The sequence below is a fragment of the Pseudorasbora parva genome, chromosome 17 (assembly GCF_024679245.1).
Source record: "Pseudorasbora parva isolate DD20220531a chromosome 17, ASM2467924v1, whole genome shotgun sequence".
NCBI classification, from domain to species: domain Eukaryota; kingdom Metazoa; phylum Chordata; class Actinopteri; order Cypriniformes; family Gobionidae; genus Pseudorasbora; species Pseudorasbora parva.
In genome coordinates, this window is record NC_090188.1 from 42785566 (window position 1) to 42807984 (window position 22419).

The following is a 22419-nucleotide window of genomic DNA, read 5'->3' on the forward strand; positions in this document are numbered from 1 at the left end:
AGAGGAACCATACACCACATATCCGTGCGTGTGTGCGTGTGTGTGCGTGTGTGTGCGTGTGCGTGCGTGCGCGTGTGTGCGCGCGTGTGTGTGCGAGTGTGTGCGTGTGTGTGTGTGCGTGTGCGTGCGTGTGAGAGAGATTGTGTGTAAGTGTGAGAGAGTAGCTACAAGAGTGAGTTTTGTTTCTACCCCTGCCGTTCCCACACGATGTTGCAATTCTTAAATGTGATCTAACAAAGGTAAAGAGAAAATATTAACCATATATGCTGTTTGCATTGCTTGTAATTGGGATGAAGTAAACATCTGTTGAGTATTTAAACATAACATTTTTGATTTTGTTGAATTAAAAACCCAAAAATGCAGCGGGTCCACCAGACCCACGAACACTGGCTGAGTAACAAAAATATGAACACCACACAAGGGTTAAGTCAGAAACTCACCCGATTTGACAAATTTAGTCAAGTCGTTTGTTTGGTTTTGCCAAGTCTTTGTTTTATGTTTTGATTTCGATTTGTGTTAAGATTTAAATAAACTGCACTTGGGTTCTCAACCTCGCCTCTTCAGTGGGATAATGTTACAGGTATGATGTAATGATGACCAGACAAAGATTTGATGTAGAAAATGTCTACATCAACCTATTTACTGACTTTGCAACTACATGTCAACTAGCAGTCAGTAGAGTATTAGTCGAATTAATGAGAGTTGGTTGACATGTTAAAACAATTTCAGTTCAAAACTCACTTTCAGACACCACACTAAATGTGTTGGTTTAACTTAAAAAAGGTAACCTGGTTTTCTTTATTTTAAGTTTTTTGAAATGAAAAATTTAGTTGATACAATGAAGGAACTTTGTTTAACCCTCTTGGCGCCACGGTCGAGTTTACTCGACAAGATGCGTCACTGAATAAAACGGCCGATTTTGTCAAATAGGGTGTCAAATTTCATTCAACCTCCCCTCCACTAGATGGTAGACATGTCGTACTTCATTCCCGACTCATACAAACATCATGATCCTATACAAAATATACGAGCAAGAGCGCATTGAATCAGTGCGAACAAAAGCAGAGCTGACGTGCGAGTGAGCTGTTTTATCAGAGCATTGTCAACGTCAGCGAGTATTTGCATTAGATTATTATTACTATTATTATTTTCTAATGGCATCAATAAAGCTTACCCACAATGAAGTGTTGGGTCTTCTATTCGCAGACCCTAATTCTGAAGGGGAATATCAGATGACCAGTGCTTTAAGTTGGCCAATACGCGCCGGTACTCAGTACCGCCACTTTCAAATACAGCTCTTGAGCATACCGCCACCTCTCCGTGCGCCCAGAACGTGACTTTAGCATACCGGTACGCTCATTTGCACATCTTCCAGAGCGCCCTTCACAATGCACGTTTCCTAATTCGTCCCACCGAGTATAACCGTTCGCGGAAGGCTTGAAGACCTCTATGCACTCGCTAACGGCGAACCCTTTAACTGTTCGCATTTAGATTTTTGGCAAGTTTCAGTTTGGGTGGATGCAAACAACGTGATTATTGTTTGTGAGTCCAACATTCAGCCATGCAAAAAAAAGAAGCATGCACTCTCCCTGATGGAAGATGTGATCAAAAAGGGATTTCACTATAATTGTAAGTTAATGCAGTATTTTAAATATTTAATATTTAATTAACTAGAAACTCAAAATATTATTGTATCTGAACCACATAAAAATTTTGATAAATCAATTTGGCATGTTTCATTGCGTCATCACAAACACACATAATTACCAAATATGCTTACAAAATCTTTTAATAATATTCATTTGAATAAAGGTTGTCGATTTTCAAAAATGTTTGTATTAACTACTTTTTAATTTCAATTAACTCAATTTTAAAGCAACCAGGTAACTTAAATAATGTTTTACAGTGTGCAGCGAGTGTGTGAAATAACCCCTGATCGGACCACTTATGCTAACCATTGAGATAATTAGATGATTATGGAAAATTACAACATATAAGGCTGAATGCAATAGCGGCACAGTAAAAAATCCAACACACAAAAATTGAGGCTAATGATTGTTTTAATTAACTGGACAATTAAATGCAAAAAGGTTGCCTTAACCCAGGGGTCCCCAATCTCGGTCCTGGAGGGCCACTGTCCTGCAGAGTTTATCTCAAACCCCAATCAAACACACCTGAACCAGATAATCAATGCTTTTATAGGCATTGATTAGCTGTTTCAGGTGTGTTTGATTGGGTTTGGAGCTAAACTCTGCCGGACAGTGGCCCTCCAGGACCGAGATTGGGGACTCCTGGCTTAACCAGTGAAAAGAAGTTGGTTCAACAATTGTTGGACCAACCTATTAATTGTAAATTCGATTTGTAATTGCAATTTAACAGGCATACACGTTGAAACAAGTTAACAATGCATTCTGGGTGCATCATGCAAAACTCATCCATGGCTCCCAGCATGCATTGCGGCATGAAGCATGTCACCCTTGTTGAGATTCATTGGCTGATTCTTGATGGGTGTAAGTATCACAGGAGGTCAAAGTGCTTAATGTACAATTGGTTTTAAAACATTCAGCTTTTCTGATTAAATGCTGGATTTTTCTAGAAACACACTAAAACAAAGTTAATAGTTATATTGCTTATATTAAATTCAGTCATAAAATCAAATGAATTAAACCACTACACAAGAATTATATTGTTATTCAGCAGCCAGAGAAACACTAACATTAAAAGTCCACAAACTGCCCAACTAAAGAAAACACTGCTCACCATGATGGTGACATAAACAAATATTTAACACAAAATCCTAAATAAGATCAATTAATCAGCGGAACAAAAGATCTTACATTGGGAGACATGTGACCTTACTCAGTTAATGGAGTTGAGTGAACTACTTTGTGTAAAAGTTGAGTAAACTAAAAAACGCTGTGCCTTACTGTGTAAGTTATGTACACTTTTCTTTTTTTACAGTGGGGAGGCTTATGTGCAGTTTATTTAAACCAAGCACAAACAAAGTCAACAATGACATGACTTGATCTTGACTTGACAACATGAACAAAACATAAACGAATTAGACCAAACATGGACTCACCAACAACGGGTTGCAAAAACAATACCAGACAAAGACGCATGGCAAACATGAGGGCTTATGCTGCGTTCCAGGCTGGTTTTTGAGCCCATAAGTTACGACTTCAAACTTTGTAGCGTTCCAGGCAAAGTCACGCCAAACTGCCTGAGCGTGAGGGATTGTGGAAGCTAGATGTAAAACAAAGCATGGCAGACCGTACGGGTTTATGCTAATTTACAATCATTTCTATTGCCAAAGGTGCTTATTGCTTATTTGAGGAAAATGGAGGAGAAAAAAACTTTTATTTTATGTTATTTGTATATCCGTAGAGGCTGCCATTGTTGTTTTGCGGGCTATGTGAAGTCAGATCTAGCACGAGTTCACGGGTGGGAAGTCACGGGTTTGACGGCCGTTCCAGTGCATTTTCACGGGCTGAAGGTTGGGAAAAATATGGGTTACGGGTTGCCTGGAATGTAGTATAAAATACATCAGGGCTGATGACTAAACCAGACACACCTGTGAACAATGAAAAAGACAATCCATGCATCACAATTCGCCTACTTATACTATGTCCTAAAAGTATGTTCTCTATTGGTGAAGAAAAAGTATATACTTTTGAGTGTGTAGCAGAAGAGTATGCAAGCTTCGGGACTACTTCGTCATCTTTAATGGACTCTGTTGCTTAGTTACGTGCATCCCATAACCATTTAAACTGCCCTGTCAATCATCACGCAGTTCAAATCCTCCACATTCAGATTAATCTCCTGCCGTATCGGAGAGAAATGTAGCCGCTCGTTGATCTGCCGTGTGTGTGTCTTTAATGCAGAGACTCTCCTCATGGGTTTGCAGTTTAAATATAATGATGCATTTAAAAGTTAATGGCCAAACGTGTCATTACAGAAGTTCACAATGCTGCTGCCGGTGAAATATAATGTGGACAACACTGAATAAATATATTTTCTTAAGGTTTAAATACAGATAATTGATCACTCAAAGCCTTTATCTAAACTTCTCTACTTAACCGTCTGACTCGCACATCCATCATGTTTGTAGTTTATTAACGCTTTTTATCCGCGTTTGTAGTTCTAATCGAATCCTCGACAAACTCGCAGTGGGTTGTGGGTAATATCAGCTGTTAGAGTGTGCATCAGTCTGTACTTCGAATTCTGACCGGAAATAGTAAACCATCCGGGTGTCTTTGGAATACTCTTTTCAACACACTAGAGTTTGGGATGTACTAATTCTATTTTCACATTCTATTTAGTAAGGAGAGAATAGGTGTGTTGGACATCGGCTGCGGCTGGATGCATGCGATCGGCGAGAGTAGCCGCGTGCCGGTCGGGGAGGAGCTGCAAACGGAGACGTGAAGTCGGACACTTTCTACCTCCCGCAGTGACGCTTGCGCTGCGTTTGCAAACTTTATCACAGCTGAAGTTAAATAAATGCAATATTTCTCAAATACACAGATGTTTCAGATGACATTTTCATTCAATACTTTATGTACTGCTTAATAAAGCGTCTATTGGGACAAGATTAAAGTTCAACATATAAACCTACACTATCAATGAAGTGGTGTCAACATTTATTTTATACATTTTTATCAGTTTTAGTTTGGTAAACATGACAATATAACATCGCGACTTCATGAAAAGAGGTTTCACTGTTATAAATTAATGATTTGTGAGCATTAGCGTAACAAGGTTTTAGAATAAACACACGTGATCGCTCTCATGCGGTGAATCGGCCAATCATGGCTCAGCTGTGTCGTCATCAGAGCCAATCGTGGATCAGCTGTGTCGTCATCAGAGCCAATCGTGGATCAGCTGTGTCGTCATCAGAGCCAATCGTGGATCAGCTGTGTCGTCATCAGAGCCAATCGTGGCTCAGCTGTGTCGTCATCAGAGCCAATCGTGGATCAGCTGTGTCGTCATCAGAGCCAATCGTGGATCAGCTGTGTCATCATCAGAGCCAATCGTGGATCAGCTGTGTCGTCATCAGAGCCAATCGTGGATCAGCTGTGTCGTCATCAGAGCTCGCGTATCCTCCTGCAGTCCCCCTTGAGAATCTGCAGCGGCTGCATCAGCCGGCTGCTCTCGAATCGCTCTCGCGGTACTTTGTTGACATACGTCACAGTCACGTGCAAAATTTCTAACCGACATGCAGTGCTTCAAGTCTGCCGCCGATCGGTCTGCACATCGCAATGAAGTCGAACAAGCCTTATGTGAATTGGGACGCAGGGAATGAACCAATGAGAACACAGAACACAAGAGGCTAGGGAAGCACATGACATGATCACATGAGGGCTCAGGAATCACATGACAAACCAGGAAACATGACAAAACGTGAGCATGAAACAAACCGTGACAGCTGAACGCCACTGATGACGGCACATTTTCAGTGTGTGAGATTGTCCTGTTGTGTTGTTGCATGAGCTCTTGAAGCTCCGCCCTCTTCTGGAAAGGGGGCAGAAATATAATAGGTCCCCTTTAATGGAGTAGTCCGATCACAAATAAACAGAAAGAGGTGTCACTGAATAAGTATGTGCGTTATTATGAATACCAGTTGGATTCAGAGTTACTGATGTGCAAAAAAATGAATGAATTACGCTCACTGTAACATTTAATTGTTGGTCAAATAGCTATGCTGGAGGTTTCATGATCCAATCAGAGCTCATCTTTCATAGAGGAATCTTTTTTTTTGCTTGTAATATCAAATAATATCCACGTGCTTAAATGCCATGAAATTATATGTCTCAAAATCAACATATGTGACACCACTTTCACATTAATCAGTCTCTCCAGATAAATGCGATTATGCGAACGCAGAATTCGAAGCATAATCAGCCCAAGTCCGCATATTTAGGCGGAGGCTGCATTTTTTCAAATGCGTTGCACTTTCGCCGCATAAATTGCCGATTTCCGCACACAAAATATGCATGATATTGCATGCTTTCATAATCCCCGCATTTTCATTGCAAAAAAGTCACATATATCTTAGCAGAAATTTGAAAAATATTGCGTTTACTTCACACAAGAGCAGCCATTTCCCCCTATTGCCATGGGAACATTATGAAGTGACGTAATTACACGGCAGGTAATTACCACTGTAAAAAAATATGGCCGTAGTTACCGTGACGTCACCCACAGGTTTCCGATAAGCCGCTCTGAAGAGTAGAGAAGAGCCGGCCGTCGCCATCTTGCGAGCGAGTCATCGCGTGTCTCTCCCGGATAACAGAAAATGGCCAAAAAGGCAGGATGTGGGCGGAGCTTAGGTGACGCAGTGACTATAGACGGCAGATAAATGGATATCCACCTGTCACTCAAAGTAACCACGCCCTTAATTATGCAGAACTTTAAGGCTTTATATAATATAAACAAATGAGTTATAAAAAAATTCACCCCCTCACAGTCGTCATGAAGGTCAAAATTAGCCGTATAGGCCAAAACCAAGATTTGTACCAGACTGTAAACATTTTATTCTGCTGTAAAGTTGGGGATTTTAACATGGGACTCAATGAGATTCTGCTCCTTCTGGAGCCGCTCTAGTGGCCAGTTGATGAATTGCAGTTTACATTAGGCCTACGTATTGGCTTCAGGAGACATCGCGGGAGGTTGCCGTACCAGGGTTTAGGGGTTTAGGTTGGCAGTTGGCGGTTACCAGTTGGTTAAATCACACCAAAAACCGCACAGTTGTAAGTATATTAGTAGTATGCAAATTTACGTTACAGTAAGAGATTGTGCATTGGTGTATTTTAACAGATGTCTGTTTTGTAAAGCTTCCTCTGTAAAACAGGAAGCACACATTTAAAAAAATATATATATATATATATATATATATATATATATATATATATATATATATATATATATATATATATATATATATATATTGTACAGAATTTGTAGCATATTCCTTTTGTAAAGCTATCGAACTGGTTTTACTCATCAATGTTTTGTAAGTTCGATCCATGTGTTTATTAAGGTCTGTAATAAAACGAGTAGAGAAGTTTAATATGCCCAGCCCTCTCTGTGATGTGTGCTTGCTTATCATAGGAAGTGATCAGAAATGACTCTTTACATTAAAGACCCGCGATTTCATCGCATTAAATTGCATAAATATCCCATCGCATTTTTTTATAAAACGTGCCGCATAATCAAGGATTTTTGCCTGCAACGTCACACAAGAAGCCGCGTGTTTCTGAAAGGACTGATAAATACCCTGCTCATTGATCTTTTTCTCCGCGTTCACTGCATTAGGAGGATTTCTGCATTTCATTCACAATCTCAGTCCATATGCACCTCCAGCTCATTACTGTACACCGCATGTTGCTCCAGATATTATGATGGTAAATCATGCATGTGTCCTCACATTACAGTAACAGTAGGAACAGGCAATTGCGCATCAGTCTTGATGAGAGTGTTTGCATGCACTTGAACAAACACACACACACACACCTGCAATTTACAGCGGAGAGATAATCATCTGTGCGGTCGGGGTTCTGCTGTCCCCGTTCATGAGAGAGAACAAGAACATCCATCAGCACGAGAACCCGAAAAACACAGCATTAGAATAATATTTTATTCATTAAACATTTTTTAATTGTAAATACAGCAAATTCCAATGAACAGGATTTTTTTATATTGTTTGATTGTATCTTTATAACTGATATAAAGAACAGTTCTCTATGATTATGGGTTCATCACATCGATGTCTATTTTATTACCAATTTATTTAAGAAGTATTTAAAACTAATTTAAAACAAACCATTTAAATCTGAAGGCAGTGCAACCATTTTGGGAGAAAAGTACTTAACTGTCATGAAAATAATGTCACAAAGAAATGTATTTATTTTTTGTACAAATTTTTAATGGCCCTGAAAATAGACTTGCCTTTTTATTGTCTTCTTAATAAAGCACATTCAAACACAACCCGAGGTTGACCAGTTTGCTGTATAACAGTAAGAACATTAAATAAAGTGCCCCTATTAGGCTATTTAAAAGTTTCCAGATTTAGTTTTGGAGTCGTTTACATGCATCAGAGCTCCACAAACAGCTTCATCTTCTCATAATATACACACTGCAGATCAGCACAGCACTAATGATCCTCAAACCACTGGGTGGATGAATTCAATCGGGTCCCATGACGTCACTGTAGCTTTGCGCCGCCATCTTTACGGCCGACGGTCTCAGTAATGCCTGCAATAAGATGTGCAGTTGGCTACAACAACAGCCAAAAGAGAAACACCGAACTGGTATTCTGTTATTTTATGAAGAACAAACTGTTAAATAATAATTATTACACGGCTCTGTGAAATACTTGATTCTGATTGGTCAATCGCGCATTCCAGCGGTACGTTATTTCCAGATAACACCCGCTCATACGGGTACTACGAGTTATCTTGACCGGTACTACTTCTGTGCTTAACGCTGGTGCCATCTTGTGGCTTAAGCAGCCGTGGGTTACAATAGAAGACTTCAAGGCAGGTTTCTTTTATAACGTTTTTAATATAGATCTTTTTCTTACACAAACGCATCGATTGGAATCAGAAGGCTCTATTAACCCATCGGAGTCGTGTGGAGCACGTTATTTGACGGACAGCTGCATTTTTTATGGACTTCAAACACAACTACAACTACTGCTGGGATTAACGTTAGCCTGGACTTTTTAAATATAACTCCGATTGTATTTGTCTGACAGAAGAATGTCATAAACACCTATAATGACCTGAGGGTGAGTAAATCATAGGCTTGGTTTCATTTTTGGGTGAACTAACCCTTTCAGCATTCATTTTCAACATTTAGCAGCAATAGATAAAGGCTTAAAGCAGTACGGAACTGTTTTCCTTCGCGGAAGCTTTGTGTAAGAGCTAATAAAATATTTAATCTCGAGACAATATTTTGTGTCTAATAATTATTTATTTGAGACTAGTAGCCGTGTAATAAGCGGGATAATGTCCACCCAGCCGGTTGTTATCGCAGAATAAACCCCTTCAGAGTGACGCTCCGCTTCGCCTCGGGGTCCTGATCACTCTGGAGGGGTTTATTCTGCGATAACAACCGGCTGGGTGTACATTATCCCTTACATATTATGTCATATTCTTCTTCCTGTACTATCATAAAGGGATGATGTATGTTTCTGAATGAATGAATGAATTATACTGTGCTCTTTGGAGGCTTTACTGCCGTGTGTTTATGAGCTCAAGTGTTTTATTGAGATGATCTGATCTTTGATGTTTCAGTTAATCAAAAATAGGTCAGGAAAAGTCAGGGAGATTCGTTTTTGATAAATTCGGTTCGGGAGTTAGAGATAAAAGCCCGCTAATTTAACTACACAGAGAGTGAGTGTGTTTACATGCACGTTCCGATTATGCCTACTAAGCCAATGAACATGGTCATGTAAACGCTGTAACCTGTTTTCTTTTATCGGAGTAGAAACGGCGTATGGCAAGCAGAGGCGAGGGGCCGTGAGAGCGGGCCGGTGGAGTGATAATGAGCACCAGCTGATCACCACACCGGTCTCGGCTCATGGCGGAGCAAGACCGTGGAAGACGAGAGAGGACCGGACTTATGTTATGTTTTATTATGTGTGTGCATTCAGTCGTCCGTGAGGGGCTGCCCACGTTACTTTCGTTTTGTTTGGTTTTATTTTATTAAAAGTCTTTGAATGTTCGCCGGCTCCCGCCTCCTTCCTTCCCATCTACGAACCTCGTTACACGGCGTAAGCATAAACCGGTCGGGACAGGTAGTTTTTTGCCCTTTTACCCTGATTTTGCGCGGCATTTAAACGCATTAACCTGCTTTCTGTCGGCTTATTGAAGTGCACGTGTGATAGGTGACAAAAACGCTAACTTACAGCAGATTTAAATGCATCTAGACAGAGTGTTTTGCATGAAGTTAGGACATGTATCACAAATGCAGACTCTTTTAAGACCCAGATTTATAAATTATAAAATGATAAAGATGTGTTCTCATCTCATGCAGCAGAAGTAGAAGAGGTTCAGTCCAAACGCTGCATTTGTTACTGCATGAGGGATAATATGAGCCGAAAAATGTCCCGCTGACACTCTGCAAGCCACAGCATATGCATCGGTAGGCTACTCCTGAAAGCCTTCAAGCGATCTCCACTGTATGGGGAGGGGTTATGTACTAGATATATTATATTTAATAATGGACAAAAGAAAACTGGGGGTAACAAATAAGGATCGGAGCCTAAAATAGGCACACTCTCTGATAGGGGAACTGATGCGCCAGTGCATTTGAGATTTAAGCAGCAAGGAGCTGGACGTGAACATGATATTGGGCTGAAACTAGAAGAAAACACGTGTCGCGTCTGGAGTCGCATTGAGCCGGGTGTGTGATCTCTTTATCTTTGTGATCAAAGATAGCCAATGATAAAAAATCATCATTAGTCACAAAAACATTTACACACCAGCACAAGTAGCAACAGGCATCTTTCCAAACACAGCGACACTATCTTTCATCTAATTATTTACTGTATGTTTCTTTTAAACTTAAGATTTTGGGATGAAATCTGAGATTCACATGGAACTCCCAGTGGAAAAGCTATGGGCATTTCAAGCTTCCCTCTTGAACATTCAGCATTTGGACAGTGCTGGAAGTGAAGCGGAAGAGCTATGTCAGCACTGACCTTTCCCTGTATCCGATCCACTCACCTGCTCACTGTGACCTTTTGAACATAACAACATATCGATCTGATGTTATGACTGAATGATGATGACTGATGATTTTTTATATAAAACTTTCACAGTTTGTTTATAGAGAGTGTATAATGGCTTCAATGTTGTTATACCTGCTTGAGAACAGCTTGTAGCACAATACGATAAATGTGGAAAAATCATTGTAAGCATAAAAAGCTTAGCAGCAGCCACAGGTAACTGATGCCTAGTAATCTGAAAAATCATTAAAGGGATACTTCACTGCCTTTTCATATTAAACTATGTTATTCCCTTAACTTAAACGAGTTGATACACACCTCTCTCGTCTCAGTGTGTGCACTTAATCTCTCTGACGCGCAGTGATGATCTGATAGCATTTAGCTTAGCCCACTAAGCCCAGTTCATTCACTATGGAACCAAACAGAGATCAAGTTAGAAGTACCAAACACCTCCACGTTTCCCCTATTTAAATACAGTTACACGAGTAGTTGAACGATCAAGTATGGTGACAAAAGTCAGTAAAAAAGACTTTTTACTGCGCCGAGCCGAAGTACTCTCAGAAGTGCTAATCCGCCATACATTATAGTTCTCCTTTTTAATCCGCTTAGAAACGCGCCACGCTTTATTTTGTCACCATACTTGATCGTTCAGCTATTCGTGTAACTGTATTTAAATAGAGGAAACGTGGAGGTGTTTGGTACTTCTAACTTGATCTCTGTTTGGTACCATAGTGAATGAACTGGGCTTAGTGGGCTAAACTAAATGCTATCAGATCGTCACCGCGCGTCAGAGAGATTAAGAGCACGCACTGAGACGAGAGAGGTGTGTGTCAACTCATCTTAGTTAAGGGAATAACATAGTTTAATATGAAAAATTTGCTTTACCGAGCCTTTCAATCAGTTCGTCTATCCGAGGCATCAGTTAGGAATCGAAACAGGATACGCTGTTCAGTTTTCTAAAATCTGTACAGAACCTCAGTCCACCGTCTTTCTTAGGAACCAGAAGTATAGGACTTGACCACTCACTTTGAGAAGGTTGGATGATTATGATCTCCAACATTGTTTCAATCTCCTTCTTCAGATTCTCAACCATCCTCTCAGGAACTCAATATGGCTTCTGTCAGATTGGAAATTACTCTTTCAAGATGATGTTATTGGTGACCACTTTGGTATGACCTGGTCTTTCCTGGAAGAGAGATGAAAAAGATTGACCATCTCCAATTCATCTTCTTCCTTCTCAACTGCCTGTACCCTCAGTACCACTTGATCTTTAGGTTCAAGTCCCCTCTCCTTAAACTCTCTCAACAGGTTGACATTAGGGATCTTTTTAGGACGCTTTCTTTCAGGACACAGAATCTCATATGTTACAGGCCCCAGTTTTCTGGTATCAACATGCCAACTGCCACTTGGTCAACAGTTTGCATGTACCTGAAGGTAACAGTACCAGAACTTTCTGTCCAGGTTTTAGGTCTCTTTCCCTGGCATGAGTGTCGTACCATACCTTCTGTTTCTTCTGGGCATCTTGTAGATTGTCTTTGGCCAAAGTCCTGAACTTTTCCAGCTTGTCCTTCATCTGCAATACATAAGAAATGACACCGCACTGGGCTGGTATCTCTTCCATCCACTCCTCTTTGAGCATGTCCAGGGGGGCTCGAATTTGCCTGCCATACAAAAGCTCAAAAAGAGAAAAACCAGTTGAACATTGTGGCACCTCTCTAAGAGCCAACAAAATAAACAGAATCCATTTATCCCAATCTCAACCTGTCTCAGCCACAAACTTTGGGGGTGAAATTATGTAGTTTGGATATCTTTAATGTCCAATTGTTTATACAATAATTTCATCACATTAGCCATGAAATTAGTTCCTTGGTCAGCAATAATCTCAGAAGGTACTCCAACCCTAGAGATCAAGTCAATAAAGCATTTCACAATATGTTTAACCTAAATGGATCGGAAAGGGTGCACTTCAGGATATCTAGTTGCATAGTTGGAAATTACCAGGGCAAATTGGTTACATGAACTACTCTTCACCAAAGGGCCAATTATGTCCATACCTATCCTATCAAACGGTGTACCAATAAATGGTAAAGGCTGTAAATAACTTCGGTCTGCCTTCCGGACAGGAGCTACAAGCTGGCACTCAGAACAGGTCTTACAGTAATTATGTACATCCTGATACATTTTGGGCCAGTAGAAACGTTGACTAATTCGCCCATAAGTTTTCTGCTGACCTAAATGTCCAGACCAGGGTATAGTATGACCCAGATGTAAAATCAGCTTACGCAGTTCAGTAGGTACGACTAATCTGGGACTCTCTGTATTTGCCATATACAAAAGATTGTATTTTTGGATATACTGATTGCCACCAAACTTTGGTACACCCACAGGATTACCATTTACCTCACACACTTTCTGAAACAGAGGTTGTAACGTAACATCTGACCTCTGCAACTCCCCAAAATTGCCAGGCACCTGCCATTGAGAACCAATTAAATCAGACTCAGGACCAGGGAGACATGGTACATTGTCCTGGGCCTTAACTTTCCCCCCTATGTTTTTCTTGCCTTCATTGTCTTTTACTCTTTTTAATCTTCCCCCCAGTACCAAACAAATCTGCATGAAAATTAAGAAGGGGCTGTAGACCTTTGGTTTGAGATTGACTTACCACTGCACAAGTTTTGGGTGTGACATTGACCAGATCAGTTATTGAAGGAAAATCATTCCTTAACACCACATCATATGCCAGATTGTCAATCACCCCCACCATCAGCCAAAATGCCTGTTCATTGATAACCATGGATACATCAGCAGTTGGATAGGTCTTTTCTTCCCCATGTACACATCCAAAACATATTGTATTCTCATAGTTTATCATTTCACATGCCAATAAATTAGAGTTCTCCAAGATTTGTGTACTCCCTGTATCCACAAGTGCTTGAGCAGGATAACCATTGACAGTTACTCTATATGACATGTCTATGTTTGTCAGTGGATCTCTGAAGTTGACTGGACCACTCATCTCAGGGAACATAACACATGTTTGTTACCTTGGGTTTTCTTAATGGGCAAAGAGATGTTTTGTGCCCAGGCTGCTAGCAGTAAAAAACAGATCAGGGGGCCCTTAGCGACAGTATTGGTAGCGAAAGTTTTCCCCACTACTCCCCTAGTCTGATCACTGGGTTCCTCAGTTTTACCCTTACCCACAGTACCTTTGTAAGTCCATTGTGGTTCCCGATGTACGGCCATATACCTCTCTGCCAATCTCGCAGCTTCCTCTCCATTCTGGGGTTGATTCTCTTTAACCCAGTCCTTACAAAAAATGGTGGCAGAAGTGGGATGGGCGTCTCTCTGGGAACTGGCAGTGGAAGAGGAAAACTGGAAGTAATAAGATGACTGATAAATAATTTAGCAAAAATATTTTGTACTTTTATTTACAACTACACCCATCCCATCCCTAAACATACCAAGTGATATATAGTGCATACACACACTTTATGAGCACATGAGCTTCCTGGAATCGAACTAACAATCGCATGATCACATGTTGTTGTGTAGTGCAATGCTTTATCAATTGAACTATGCAAATCCTGGAATATTACACAGATAAAAGGGGAAAATGCTTTAAAATGAAAGTGTCCTGTTGTCATTAAGAGCACAACTTTAGTAAATGCTCCGATTGGTCGTATTTCAAGCAAGTGACAAACGACCTATATAGGCGTATTGGTTGGAGGACAGTGGTTTTAGGGGCCTGAAAACAAACTTTTGAAAACAGTCTCAAAGTGCAAGAAATGATGCCATTATCATCTCTGTATATACTACAAAAACGCATGCGTGTTAAGTCTATAGGTGTGTAGTGTTTCTTTAGATATTGCCATCGTCATCTACAGGCCAGATAGCTGAATACAGCACTTTTAGTCATTTTCACGGATCAGTGTGAACTGGGATTGTTTTGACAATGTTGTCTTTTAGTACATTGTTATTGTTGTGCAAACATATCCTAAATATATATTTACAAAAGTATTTTTGAGGCAGCTCTAACAAACATATTTTAAAAAGTCTGTATAAAACCATGTGTAAAGGCTTTGTTGATACCCGGGTCAAAATTGACCCGGAAAACAATTGGTGTTACAATGTAAAACATTTTTTTAATGATTATAGCTTATTTTAAGTAGCTTGCCTATGTCAAAATGACTCGAATGCAATTGGACAGTTAATGGTGGAGGACCTAAAGAAGGTCCTAAACAAATATTACATTTCATTAAGAATAATCGTTCTTAAATAAAGAAATTATGCATCACAATATAATCATGCACTTGTTTTGTGATCATCTGCTCCACTGACACCTTTTGTCTTTTCTAGCTGCCAACAGGAGAAACTTTGCATCGCTCCTCTGTTGTCTGAATCTAGAGTCCTATCACAGGATTGCATGACCACTGAGACTGAAGAAAACACCTGTTAAATGCAGTTTGTAGTTCAGGCGATTTGTCATGTGGCTTAGGTAGATTAAATTAAATCCATCCGTCTCGCTTTCCTCTCTCTCAGGAAACTAAATTGTCCTGCCACAGTGTCAGAGCTATTTATATTTTCCACATCAGGTCAGGAATGGAATGACAGATGAGTCCCTGGCATTGCTAACTCAGTGATTTGCTGTGTGTGTTTAGCGCCGCTGAGGTTTCCGCTTCCATCACAGGCCTCGTCGTTTAGATGTGAGGACACTGACACAGCTCTCAGAATATATCATGACGGCTGATAATGAAATTACATAGTTTAAAGTGCAGCATTATATACGTTTTTCCTGTCCAATTTTGATCACAGTTATTAGGACATGTTTTCTTATGAATTTAGCTCTCATTTTTGAGTGACTTGATTCAAATGCTTTTCAAATGTGACATGAGACTGATCATCTGCTAGCGCTATAGCTAAAACCATCAGGGTTGGATTGAATATTCTAGATGTTAAAGGGCACCTATTATGCAAAATTCACTTTTACATGGTGTTTGAACATAAATGTGTTTGGCAGTGTGTGTACACAATCCACTCTTCTTTTTCCAGTATGAAAAAGTCCCCATAAATCAGTGTCTCAGAACAAACCGTGTCTAGCAATGTGACATCACAACTGCTTAGGCCCCACCCATGACTACTGAAGGACTCCGCCCTATTAGCATAGACCCACCCACATATGCTGATAGACTCTGCCTTATTAGCATAGACCCACCCACATATGCTGATAAACTCCGCCCTATTAGCATAGACCCACCCACGTATGCTAATAGACTCTGCCTTATTGGCATAGACCCACCCATGACTGCTGAAGGACTCTGCCCTATTAGCATAGACCCACCCACGACTGCTGAAGGACTCCGCCCTATTAGCATAGACCCACCCACGACTGCTGAAGGACTCCGCCCTATTAGCATAGACCCACCCATATATGCTGATAGACTCTGCCTTGTTAGCATAGACCCACCCACGACTGCTGAAGGACTCCGCCCTATTAGCATAGACCCACCCATATATGCTGATAGACTCTGCCTTGTTAGCATAGACCCACCCACATATGCTGTCTGCTATGTTGATCTCCTCTCTTGAGCATTCAAGTCAGAAATGTGTTCTTATTAAAGCTACTAAAGTCATTCAGTGGAGAGCAGTGAGGGATTTCCTGTTGTTCTTCAGTTGTTTGATTGATATTAACAGCAGATATAGCAGAAGGTACTGTATATTACACTGGTGTCACTTTCATACACAGAGCTAATACACACATGCGATTTCTTTACGCTCACACACATAAACGACTGTGTTTGTGTTAACTGTGTGTGTTTTTGACATAACCTTTTGTGTGTTTGGCAGTTTAAGCGCAATAAGACATGAAAGAGAACTTAGTTTAATACTCCCAGGAGGCTCCGTCTGACACACAGCTTTCTGTGTGTGTGTGTGTGTGTGTGTGTGTGTGTGTGTGTGTGTGTGTGTGTGTGTGTGTGTGTGTGTGTGTGTGTGTGTGCGCGTGCGCGTGCGCGTGCGCGTGCGCGTGTGTGTGTGTGTGTGTGTGCGCGCGTGCGTGTGCGTGTGTGTGTGTGCGCGCGCTCAGTAAACCATATATCAAAAGTTTAGACTGATATGGCTTTAAAACGCATCAGATCGCGCTGATGAAGCACTGCAGTGTCCCGTGAGTGTGATAGAGAGGATCATCAAAGCCACACACATGCTTTAGTTTCTGGAAGAGTATCTGAGGCATGAGCTCTACTGGCTCCACCCTCTTCAGCAGCTCATTTGCATTTAAAGACACATGCACAAAAACAGCATGTTTCCTTTCACTCAATGGGCGTTTACAACATTATATAATAAATGATCTGTGGGGTATTTTGAGCTGAAACTTCACGTACACATTCAGGAGACACTGAGACTTATATTACATCTTGTAAAAGGGGGCATAATAGCTTCCCTTTAAATTCATGCTGAATTTAATACAAACATTGCATTACAAGAGTTTTTATCTTTAATACAGTAAAATGATGACAGTCACAAGAATTTAACAAGGCAGGCAATGTTTTTGCCGATTTAATTGTGTAACATGTTTGCGGTGTCCTGGTTGTTTTCCTGCAGCCTAGTTTTCTCTTTCAGTTGGTGTGTTAATTAGTTCACTCATTAGTTCCCTCGTTTAGTCTGTGTATATAAGCCCTTAATTTCTTTTGTTTTGTCCTGTCTTATTAACGTGTTGGTTAACTTCGCCTGAAGTTCTTGTTCCTGTTGGATTATTATTAAAAGATTGTTGATATGGATTTCCTTGTGAGTTCATTTATACAGCCAGCCTGTGACAAATTATCTTGAGTTGAATTTTTAAATTAAATTTAAATGATCTACTTTTCAGCCATTTCTGAAAGTAAGTAAGAAGAAAAAGAGAGAGAGAGAGAATTCCCAGCAAATGAAGCCCCATTGTTATTCCTTGCATGCTCTGTGTGCAAATGTAAGATAATTAATGAAAAGAAAACAGGAATGGGGAGTAATGCATAATCAGACTAATAATTCACAGCACTCACTAATGTCTTATTTAGCATGAGCACTTGTGGCTCTAAAGAAGGAACCGCTGATGGACAGAGAAGGAAGTGTGTGCAGTTTCTCGGGACACAATTCATATTCAGGACAAATCTAGACTAATCAATATAAATAAGACAATCAGAGTAAAGATTTTTATTAAACCGCCATAACATTGCCATCTAACAGATCCTACAGAGACAAATTTACATATAGGCCTAATAAATCGGAAAAAAATATCACTGCATGTAATAAATGGAAATGTAGATTATCTGGGAGATAAACCTAGAACAGGATATGTTTCATTTATACAAACTCCAATAAGATCAGAAAAAGTCCAGAACGAAGCATGATGAAGGCAGGATTTGTTATATCGCTAACCCTGAGAATAAATTAAAAAATAATAAAAGTGATGCTTGCTTTAGTTAAAAACAACCAATTCCGGGTTATTTGGAAACCCAGCGATGGGTAAATATTATACAGAACACATGCTGGGTTATTTTGACCCATCTTATTGGGCTTTATACAATAACCCATTTGCTGGGTTGTTTTTTGATTGTGCTGGGTCATTCAACCTGATATATTATATATAACTAAAGGTTCTTCGTTTCTATTAATAAAAATAAATGAATGTGGCACAGACTACCCAACATTAGGTTACATTGATCCATTGCTGGGTACGTATGTGCGGGGTTCATCATTTGTATTGACAGTAAAAATGACCCAGCAGCTGGGTTACAGAAAAACTAACCAGCACCTGGGTTAAAAAAAAAAAAAAAAACGGAATTTAGGTTACTAAAATAACCCAGGATTTTTTCAGACTGACCCAACACATGAGTAAAAATAAATAAATAACCCAATAAAATGACCCAATAGGCTAAACCCAGCTTTTGGGTTACAAGAATAACCCAGCATTTTTTTAGTTAACTCTAATAACTGTAAATAAAAAACTGCCCAGATTTAAGCATGCTTAATTATTTCAATACTGTAAAAAACAAAATAAAAATATAAAAAAAAAATTCTGTAAAGAAAATGTCAGATTTTCAACGTACTCTCAAACCTATGTATCCGTTGATCACGCTGCAAATCCCTCATACGATCACAAGCTCTCCTGCTCTTTATGTCTGCAGCTATGAAATAGATTTGATGATCATATGCTGTCTTTGTAACACAGATAGCGAGATGAATGCAGTATATTGTGCTGTGATTCAGCACAGGCTTCACTGCAGTCACTGAAGGGCAAGGCTGGTCATAACTCTGAGACAGCATGGGTGGAACGACTCAAAGGCAGAGTGTCCTTCCAGCTCCATCTGTGTTGTGCACGGATGAAAGAATACGCCACATTAGGCCGGCTCTCTGAAAGCAACTACTTTAAGAGTAGGTGAACGCAGCGGACAGGCTCACTCCGTCAAGATCAAACTGACATCTGACAATACGCTCCAAGGAAATAATCTCATTCTGCGACGGGCAGATAAAAACACAAACAAAACAGTAATATCCTGTGAGGTGCGATAAGATGCTTGCTAAAATGAAAGCACCTTAAAATAAAACTCACATGTTGCAAAACCATTTCTGTAAACTATACTAATGCATTGACAAGTGAAGTCTATAGGCTTCAAAATAGAAGAAATATTGTGTAAAAATATGTTATTTGAGTTATAACTTTATAACTTACCCCATATACTTCTGTTGTAAGTACACTGCTGTAAACAACGTATAAAAGAAGTATTTAAAGGGTTTGACAGATTTTTTTATTATTATTTTAAAATGTTCACTTATAATGTTAATAAAGTTTTATTTAGGACTAAAAGACTAATAAAAATATATATGTGGAAAATATTATTTTCAACCCTAATTCTGACCTTCTGTCTGCAACATAGACCGTGAATAAATATGGACGACATGACTTTATTATCTTCTGCTGAAGTAACTGAAGCCTATAGGCTCCGTATACGGAGGTCTGAATATGGCACGGACATCTTGTGCCGATTTGGGACCGAGTCTGCTCAGTCGAGAGAGGGAGGTAAAGGGCGCGATATCAAAAGCCCGCCCACACTCTCGCAGATGCAGAACAATTCATTATGTTGGTGTGAAATAAACAGTTATGGACACGCAGAAATTAAAGCTAAAGCTGCAATCTCCTCCCAAAAATCCCGAAAAAAAGTCTGTTAGCGCCCACTGCATACCTGTCAACATTTGGGTATCAAAATCCAGGAGCGATCGGGGGGGTGGGTATGGGCGGGGTCAGGGTAACATAAATCCTCACATAGACCCATAATAATACTTTTAATTTGTACCTGTGCTCTTCCTACTTGTATATCAACTTAACAAGTAGGATATGTAAGGGATAATGTCCACCCAGCCGGTTGTTATCGCAGAATAAACCCCTCCAGAGTGATCAGGACCCCGAGGCGAAGCGGAGCGTCACTCTGAAGGGGTTTATTCTGAGATAACATCCGGCTGGGTGGACATTATCCCGCTTATTACACGGCTACTAGTCTCAAATAAATTAGACAAAAATATTCTCTCGAGATGAAACATTTTATTAGCTCTTCCGCAAAGCTTACGTGAAGGAAAACAGCTCCAGACTGCTTTAAGCCTTTATCTATTGCTGCTAAATGTTGAGAATGAATGCTGAAAGGGTTAGTTCAGCCAAAAATGAACCCAAGCCTATGATTTACTCACCCTCAGGTCATTATAGGTGTTTATGACATTCTTCTGTCAGACAAATACAATCAGAGTTATATTTAAAAAGTCCAGGCTAACGTTAATCCCAGCAGTAGTTGTAGTTGTGTTTGAAGTCCATAAAATGCAGCTGTCCGTCAAATAACGTGCTCCACACGACTCCGATGGGTTAATAGAGCCTTCTGATTCCTTATCGATGCGTTTGTGTAAGAAAAATATCCATATTTAAAACGTTATAAAGGAAACCTGCCTTGAAGTCTTCCATTGTAACCCACGGCTGTTTAAGCCACAAGATGGCGCCAGCGTTAAGCACAGAAGTAGAACCGGTCAAGATAACTCGCAGTACCCGGATGAGCGGTGTGTGTTATCTGGAAATAACATACCGCTGGAATGAGTGATTGACCAATCAGAATCAAGAATTTCACAGAGCCGTGTAATAAACATTGTTATCGGTTTGCATACGTTATGAATTACATATAGATTAATCCGTATTAAAGCCCCACTTGGCTACTTTTGCTCTCGGGGTCGCCCTACAGTTTGGAAAAAATAATGTCCTCAACTACTGTCGTAAGATCTGTAATCCTACAACAGGGGATGCCATCGCGCGTGCATTTGTTGACACGACAACCCTGATAGCCCTAAACTAGTGATGCGCGGGTCGTCTCATAACCCGCGGACCCCATATGTCTATTTAATGGTCGCGGGTGCGCGGCGGGTTGTAAAAATATATACAGTGGTGCGGTGCGGGCCAAATAACTTCATAAAAGCGTCCCGCGGGTCGGTGCAGCACTAACAGTTCCCCTGAACACTGCAGGAGGAGTTCACATGCAGGTGTTCTTCTGGCGTTGCGTGTGAAATGTCTTCATCCCAGGTAACGTTACAGTCAGTGGCAGATGCTTCAGCATGTCATATGAATATAATTTCATGGGTTTTATTTTTTTCAAACGCCAAATAATCACGATGCTCACGTTTACAAGCCAGCGTCATTATAGTAGTCTATTGGTTAGCGTTTTCCAGAATCTATATGATCCTTCAGTTCAATGTTTGAGTGGTAGCTCACCGTAACAAGCAGGACAGCATCGGTCGGGCTCGCCTCCTTCAGCTCACGCCGACGAGCAAACGCTGGTCACATGCTGATCCTCGTCCTGCCTTTAATCACAGCACTTTTTCATTTCCTCTTATTGCTTTCCTCCAACAAAACCTTTTCTTTCTTATTTGTCTGTGCTGCTTCGGACATGACTATATTATCCGACGAACAAAGTTGGGCTCGCACATCCAAATGTAAGGAAGTGTGTGTGTTGGTGGAAGTGACGTATATGCCATAAAGCAGTCGAATTTTGTAGTTCTTTTTGTTCTCGGGTTACTACTCGAAACCCGAAGTTTAAAAGTACGATTAAAAACGATACAGACCCCATCAGGCTATGGCAGACGTGTCATTCAACCTATTGTAAGTCGATGTATCATCACAAGAGTCTTAAAAAATATATTATGAAGGTTGAAAAGTTACCTAGTGCTGCTTTAAAGGTACTGAAGTTATTTAGTCAAGAGCAGAGCATAATTAGTGAGTGATTACTTTTGTTCTTTACATTGTCATTATAAGTGGTTACTGTCACTTTAAAAGATCTTCCGCTGTCGCACGATGCGGATGTGAAATGCTGAAGGCGCAGTTACAAAACGTACCAAACGCGTGACTGTCCCCCACCTGCTCCTCTTCAGAAAAGGACATTCGCTGTCCCACTGATCATGGTATTTACACGAGGGTTTGGGTTTTTTGGCAGGAGTGCCTTCCGTCTTACATCCATCATCCGTCTGTTTTGTTTTTGTTTTTTTCCCGCGTTGTCACTCGTCATCTGACCTCACACACTAACCTCGCAAAAACGGCCACTACAGTAACGTTACTGTAGGCTACTGCAGATGGTAGTTATCGTGAGGCTAGTTACAGAGCTCAGATTGGAAATGTTTTAGTTTTTTTA